Source organism: Dipteris shenzhenensis, chromosome 11 (assembly GCF_047967505.1).
Source record: "Dipteris shenzhenensis isolate YYH24624 ecotype China chromosome 11, Dip_SZ_1.0, whole genome shotgun sequence".
Classification (NCBI taxonomy): domain Eukaryota; kingdom Viridiplantae; phylum Streptophyta; class Polypodiopsida; order Gleicheniales; family Dipteridaceae; genus Dipteris; species Dipteris shenzhenensis.
In genome coordinates this window covers 39265852-39273531 of record NC_141606.1, presented here as the reverse complement: position 1 = coordinate 39273531, position 7680 = coordinate 39265852, and the positions used below count along the sequence as shown (strand labels likewise).

At 43.0% G+C, this 7680-nt stretch overlaps 1 pseudogene; it reads right to left on the bottom strand.

Moving 5' to 3' along the window:
- Positions 1 to 3442: 3442 nt before the first annotated feature.
- LOC147897002 (pentatricopeptide repeat-containing protein At3g12770 pseudogene) lies at positions 3443 to 6517 on the bottom strand (annotated as a pseudogene).
- Between the last annotated feature and the right edge of the window lie 1163 nt (positions 6518 to 7680).

Here is a 7680-nt window from a genome sequence, read left to right as displayed (position 1 = left end):
ATTCACTACCTTGAGCTGCATGCAACATTAGATTGTGTGAGGCGCCAACTACAACTCAAATGAGTACTTCACCTCAACTCACACAAGGTGATATGCAATCCAACACACTCGACTCTCAAGGATTGCCCACGCAGTTACATGGCCCCAAATCTCTCCCTTCCACTCGCACATTCACCGGGTGAAGGTGAAGAAAGCTTGCAATTAGCACTTCTCAGCAACACCGCCATTGCTGCATACACCATGGTGAAGAAGAAAGGCCGGACAACCATCCGAAAAATCCCACAAAAGAAAGACGTCGCAGATGCAGAGCCGATTGCAATCGCCTTGCTGGACGAAGAAGAAACAGATGAAGAGGCAACTCTACCCCTAGCCAAGAAGCAAATGATTCAAGCGAGCTTCAAGGAATTTCAAGTCTCTCCACCTTAGTCGGCATAACAAATGGCTGAAAAGGGTAGCTTGCCATGGAACGTTTGGAAATCTCAGCTAGATGCGACGCAACAATATGAGCATTTTCAAAGAATAAATGGCATGATCAGACCAGGACTAATGGTCAATCCAAGAGTCACTTCCCATGTCTACAACCTCCCACTGACAAAAGAGGAGCTCTCGTATGACAAAGATGTTGAGGCCGACATGAACAGAGAGTTCGAACCTACAGAGACAGCAAAAATTTACTTCTTCATCAACAAGGTGCAAGATCCTTATCGACGACAACAATTTAAATGGTATTTGGAGAGGATTCAACTACTAGTGAAGACAAACACCATGAGCAAGGAAGCTATGCTATCCTCAGAGCTACTGAGAGACGTGGCAAAATTTCATGGGCAAATTTGATGCACTCAAGGCTGATGAGTGAAGTGGCAAAGAAAGACTTGAGCAACACCAACAAACACTCAAAGGTAGCACCTTTCATCTTTGCATTGTATGATTTTGCTCAAATGTCTACTGTCAGATTTCAGGAGATGTGTATGCAACAGAGGGACGAGAGAACAAAGGATAAGCATGATAAACAGGAAGAAAAAGCAAAATGGAAGAAAGTTGAAGCATTGAAAGCAGCCAACTATAGCACTGAGGAAGCCAATATGTTAGTCTTTGGTAAGTCCTTAGCAGAAAGTCTATGGGATACTCCCATAGGAGGAGGCGAACTGTTGGCAAGCACATCCGATTCCAAGAAAGTAAAACCTTTAGGATTAAAGGAGAGGGAAAGAAGGTACTTACATAACATAGATGCATTGGCACCCACTGGTGGTGCTAGAAAGAGAAGAGTCCGGGCTAAAAGGTTGGTTGTCAAATGTTCCAATGAAATTACGCCCTTTTGTGCTACACTGTTTGTGACTAAGTTTTTCTTGTGTTCTTCTTTAGGAACTTCATGAAAGATGTGATGGAAAGAACGGATGGGGATGATATTGACTGTTCATATGCTCTAGCTAGTTTATTAAAGTCAAGCAATGTCATTGGGATACTAAGGGACCCAAGACACAAGCACCTACATGTGCAAGTTGCTGAAGAGGTGATGAAGGACTTCAAGGATATTGTGGATGCAAAGGAGATGCTTGCAGCTTGTGATACTACCAGTGTAAGTCGTGAAGCTTACACATCTGTTTTCAAAATTTTTAAGTCTGCTATTTTGGGAAAGGCAAAGTTGATCCTTAAAAAGATGTCTGTTGGTAAACTTGAACAGTTCAAAGAAGCTGCGGACACAGTCATGATGACACCATAAAGAAATCTACGGCGTATCAACAGTCTCCACCATAGGCAGCTTCGACTGCAGGTATATTGGGTAACGTATCTATTATGGAAGTTCACTATGCCATGGGTATTTTGAAATCACTTCATGAGCAACAGGGCAATGCAAACCAACAGCTAACCAAGAAGATTCAAGACTTACAAAAGCCTTCAAGCACACGCTGGAAATGCAACAATGGCAACAAAAGGAATTGGTAGACTGCCAGCAAGAATTGGCAAAGCTGTGGGATGAGTATCATCAGTACAAAGAGTCATAAGAGGAGCATGTGGCCAAATTGCTTGCTCAAGTGAGAGTTTAGAAAGAATGTATGCCCATAGTGACTAAATGGCTGGAGGAAGTGACGACTAAATTCTTCTTGCAACTCCAGAAGCTAGCAGCAAACAACACAAACATGCAAATTGAGAACACAACCCAAGAAGAGGATCGGACCACTGGAAGGAGTAGAACAGTCATTGAAGGAAATGACTGAGGAAGTTTCTTTTTTTCAATGCCCCTTTGAAAAATGATAGCCCAATTGGGTGATCCCTCATAATAAAATTTTGTTGAACTATTACATACTCAATGTAAAAACATCATATGTGCTCTACAATTGTGCATATGTTTTCATAATATTTTTGATGGCCATACCATTTTCTTTTCTCTCATAATTCAACAAAAACCTGTTTATGCCTCTGAAGAAAGGGAACTTGGCGAAACACATATTTTTGCACATTTCTGCGGCTTTTGGTTGACATGCACCCTTTAAAACTTTCAAAATTAATGGCCTAACCGAAATCAGATCTGCAAACTGCAACAAACAAGTTAACTTGCCATCTGCAAGGCAGACCTCTTTCATGTTCTCACATCCCATCTCTCCACTTGCAGACCTCTTTCATGTTCTCACATCCCATCTCTCCACTTTCACTACTTCAGCGAAAGCACAGTTTTCCTTTTTCCTTCTTTTTGGGTTTCTTTCTTTTAATAGCTTCCAGTCAGTCTAAAGAATGCTTGAAGGTTGGGATTTGTTGAAGGTATCCCTTTACTTCATCCAAATTGTCAATTTGTTTGGGTATTCTTTGCCGCTAACAGTCAAGCCACTTCCCTGCCACCATAAGACGAAAGGAGGGCCTTAACAGCTCACTTTGTACCATTCTGTTGCTGTCTTTCAGGATATTGGGGCATAGCTGTGTTTTCGGTCCACAGAGCCCATACTACTCCGGGGCACAGGTGGACAAATATTCCAGCTTTGCAGAGGTGGTTGCATTCACTCATACAGTGATTGTTTGACTGTCTTGAGATTCGTCCAATCCACCAATCTCATGAATCTTGCAAATACCAGTGTATGAAAAGAGCATGATTGCCAAAAGTTAGAGACTTTCCAATCACTAGTTTATCGTTTGATGCTACCATCTCCACCACTTCATGATGGAGATGTTGTGACCAAAATTATTTCAGGTGGTGGCCCTGCCTTCGCCAAAATAAGCGAATGTTCAGCTCAAATCTGCATGAATACAAACTTTGATTTTTTAAAGGCTACTTCTTTGAAGAGTGAAACTTGATGCAAAATTTTGTCAGTGAAGCAAGAAACTTACGATATTTCAAATTGCTTGAAAGATTGTTATTTAGTTTGCTATACCTTTGCCAATATCTATGAGTGTGAATCCTGCACTGCTTCCTCTGCCTTCAGCTAAGAGCCAGTAAGGCCATAATCCTTGAATGGAATAAAAGTATCCTCTTGTCTCGTCTTGCTAGCCACACATAGAGTGCATACAGCCAAATATGTACGGAATTCACTCATCCAAGTAAACTGCAATTGACCAGCACAGGTCTCCATACACGTGGTAAAGGTCTATTTCATGCAGGACAAAATTGTTCACATACATTCTACACGTCTTTTATTCTCAAAAAGTTGATAATCCTCTTTACCAAGGACACGCAATGTTGTCCATCTCTGTCTCTTCAGGTACAGTACTCTTTCATGCAGGAATAAGTAGGTCGCTGCAAAAGTTGTCCCTCTCTTCCATTACCAGAAAGCTCATAACCATCCTTGGACCTCCCCAAACATGTAAGGACATGTTAATATTGTCCTCCAGAAATGGGGTACAACCTAATGCATGAGGCCTGCCTTCATATCAGAACTTTGCAGTGTTCTATAAAGTCCTTGTAGATCTCCAACATTGCAATTTCATCTTTCTGTTACTTTATAGCACTGCACTTGTACAACCCTGACATGCTATTGTTTACAGAATAATAACCTTACTCTCCATGCACTGATTTGAAGTATCCCAATCTCAAATACAATCATGTTCGTCATACATGTTAGCAGAAGAATTAAAGAAGCCCCATGTGCTTTGTAACAATTAATAGTATCACCAATCGTCACCACATGTACAAACTCCATCCTGGAATCTAGGGTCCCTACAGTGGTCTGTCATCTGATAATTTCTTATATGTGCTTTGTAACAATTGATAGTATCACCAATAGTCACCACATGTACAAACTCCATCCTGGAATCGATGTACCCGTCTAGGGTCCCTAACAATGATTTGTCGTTTGACAATTTTTGATATGCATTTTGTGGCAGTATGACAGTCCAGACAGACCCTAAGATTCTTGTTTATACAGAGAGGAGCTTCAGGGGCAGTACTAATCAGCCCGAATGCAATTGCTAGCTTCTCACTGTGACCACAAAGCATATGTTGCTTCAGTTCCCCTTTCACCTCATGTAAAACAAATGCTGTGTCAGGCCCAACGCCACTCCCTATCATTTGCTGACTCAGCCTCTCCAGTTCTGCATGTATTTCCTCTATTTTGGGATGTGAATTATCTCCTAAATAGAATTCATGCACTCTGTCTCCAATCTCAATCCAGCTGCAACCTGGCAGCTTTTCTATGCCCCTCGAAACCATGCCTTCTCTCAGCTTTTCTACATCATCCCACCTCCCAGCTCCAGCATAGATATTTGCCAACTGTACATATGCAGCTGTATTTTGTGGTGTCAAGTCAAACAAATGTTCAGCAACACGTTTTCCTCGCTCTACATCTTTGTGTATCCTACAAGCATTGAGCAGCGTCATCCATATCTTAGTATCAGGTTCAATGGCCATTTGATAGATTATGTTCTCTGCCTCTTCCAGTTGCCCAGCTCGCCCAAGGAGGTCAACCATGCCATTGTAATGCTTCAGCGTTGGAGCAATGCCGTATTCATCTACCATACAAGCAAAGAAGTGATGGCCCTCTTCCAATAGGCCAGAGTGGCTGCAAGCAGATAGAAGGCAGACAAATGTCACTGCACTCGCCTGTACACCTGCCCGCTTCATTTTTTGAAAAAGCCGAATTGCCTCTTTGCCATGCCCATGCTCAGCATATGATGAAATCATAGCACTCCAGGAGATCACATCACGTTGACCCATGTTGTCAAAGATAGAACGTGCAGGCTCTAAAGCGCCACACTTGCCATACATATTAATGAGAGCATTGGCTATGACAACATGGGATTCGTACCCAGTATCTGCAATTTCTGCATGGATGGCTTTACCCACTACCAATGCTCCTGGGTGAGCACAAGCACTAAGTGTTCCAATGAAGGTAATCTCATTTGGCTCCACACCTTGCAGCCTCATTTGTCGAAAGAGTTGAAGCACCCTGTTTCCGTGGCCTTCTTGTGAATATGCAGTAATGATGCCATTCCATGACACCACATCAGGTTGGGGAAGTTTGGCAAAAACTGAATTCACTGCATCCAAAGCCTTGCACTTGCCATACATATTGATCAAGGCATTTCCTATAACCACATGAGACTCAAATCCAGTGTCCACGATATATGCATGGACACAAGTTCCCTCCGCTAGGGCAGCTGAAATGGCACATGCGCCGATTACACATATCAGGGTAACTCCGTCTGGCTCTATGCCTTGCTGCTGCATTTGCCAAAAAAGGCCAAGGGCCTCCCTTCCATTCCCAAGTTGGGAGTAGACAGCAATCATAGTGTTCCATGACACAATATTCCGCATCAGACGTTTCTCAAATACAGCACGCGCATCTACTAGAGCCCCACACTTCCCATACATGTTAATGAGAGCATTTCTTATCTTGACATTGGAGTCAGCCCTACAATCACGAATGTATGCATGAATGGCCTTACCCTCTGCTAGGTTGGCCAGAATGCTACATGCACTCAGTATGCAGAGAAACGTGACTTGATTTGGCTCCACACCTCGGTGCCGCATTTCCCAAAAAAGTTCTAAAGCGTCTTGGGCATGCCCATGTTCTGAGCATGCCATGATCATGGCATTCCAGGAGACTATGCTCGGTTGCAGCATCTTATTGAATACTAAGCATGCGTTCTCCAGGCGACCGAGTTTGCGGTACATGGAGACGAGGAGATTTCCAATGAATGTGTCTTGCACGAGTCCAGTTTTGACAACACGTCCGTGAACGACTTTTCCCTCTGAAAGCGTAAGATCTTGCTCCTGTAAAAGGGAAGCGATGCCCTGCCAACCCATTCTATCAAGTTTCTCTTTCACAATTCCATGTTTACACTCGCTTATTTTGAGGCTTTCCAACGAGCCAGAAGGTAATACATCGCCTTTCTGCTGACCGTAATGGGCACTCGTGTAGCTACCAGCGAATCGATCTAAACATGGAAGCCTAGCCTTGAGGCTCCAAGGAGGTGTCACTACCGAACAGCAGCTGAAGCTAGCATCCATATCTTTGGCCAAGCAGCTATATCATTCATGAAACAGCTAATTGAAGGTGCCCATGATTCTTACATAACACAATCCTTACCTTGTGCGATAGCTGCGAGAAGGGAGTTGCCCAAAGGGCAGGCCGAATTCGAATTCGTTTCGCTGGCGCTTTTGGGGATTGGCAAAATCCATGGCCTATTTAGATCTTAATCCTCGTGCTAACCGTACATTCCCCCGTTACACTGCACGAACTTTAGGCCGAAAAGTGGGTAAGTGGAGAGCAGCGTAAAGAGAGTGATTTCCTTCGACTAGACGAAGATGGCGGAACATATAGCCACGCATTTGCATCTTCCAAAGTGATCAGTACGTGTCAACCACATAGTTTTTCTTTAAGCGTTGAATGCCAATCGCACCCCGCGTATGAACTTAGGACCGGCATGTACACACCCACACGTTTTAATCGCTTGGTCTAAACATTATTGGCATGGCATCGGTAGTATGGGTATGGTAGCTCTTAGTTAAGTGGAGCACCCGCCGGTTAATGACGTATTAGCGGAGTCCTAAGGCATGCTTGGATCCATCCACGATCTTGGTATCTTATGCGCTCTCTAGTTAATTACAGAGCAAGGAGTCCACACTTGAGGTGGCACCTAATACAGAACGTAGAGTGAAAGATTTCTCCCTGAGATGTCTGGCGGGGTTCGTGTTTCACACACAGACAACTCTCAAAACAAAACAAAACATCTCCTAACTATATTTTGAACCTCTTCCATTTTATCATAACCAAAAATCATGTGCACAGGTGCTTACTAAGTTTTGTTGTCAACATTGACATCTTGAAAAAGATCAAGAAGGACTTGATAAATTCTTACAATGACCTTTTTCTTTTCATTCATGGCTCTATGGCTACAATGTCCACGTTATAAGACTCCGAGATTATTGTAGTTTTTTTTGAAGAAGGATTAGTAAATGGGTAATGTCTTATGATGATTGGTTACATCTATCTAATTATAGTTTATCGGTCCTTTTGAAATGCATGTTTGTAAGGAACAAAAGACAATGTGGATCTTTCCATGGATGCCTCACACTACTGCTACCAATACTTGATCTCGGCGTGTGTAAATGTACTGTGGTATATGAGAATGAGGGTCAATGCACGATGTGTAGCCAATCGCAGAACTATTTTAGGGACAGTTTTGGGACCATGACGCGATACACTATTGGGTAATATTTTGAACTTTGGGCGGACTCATGCTCTTGCACTC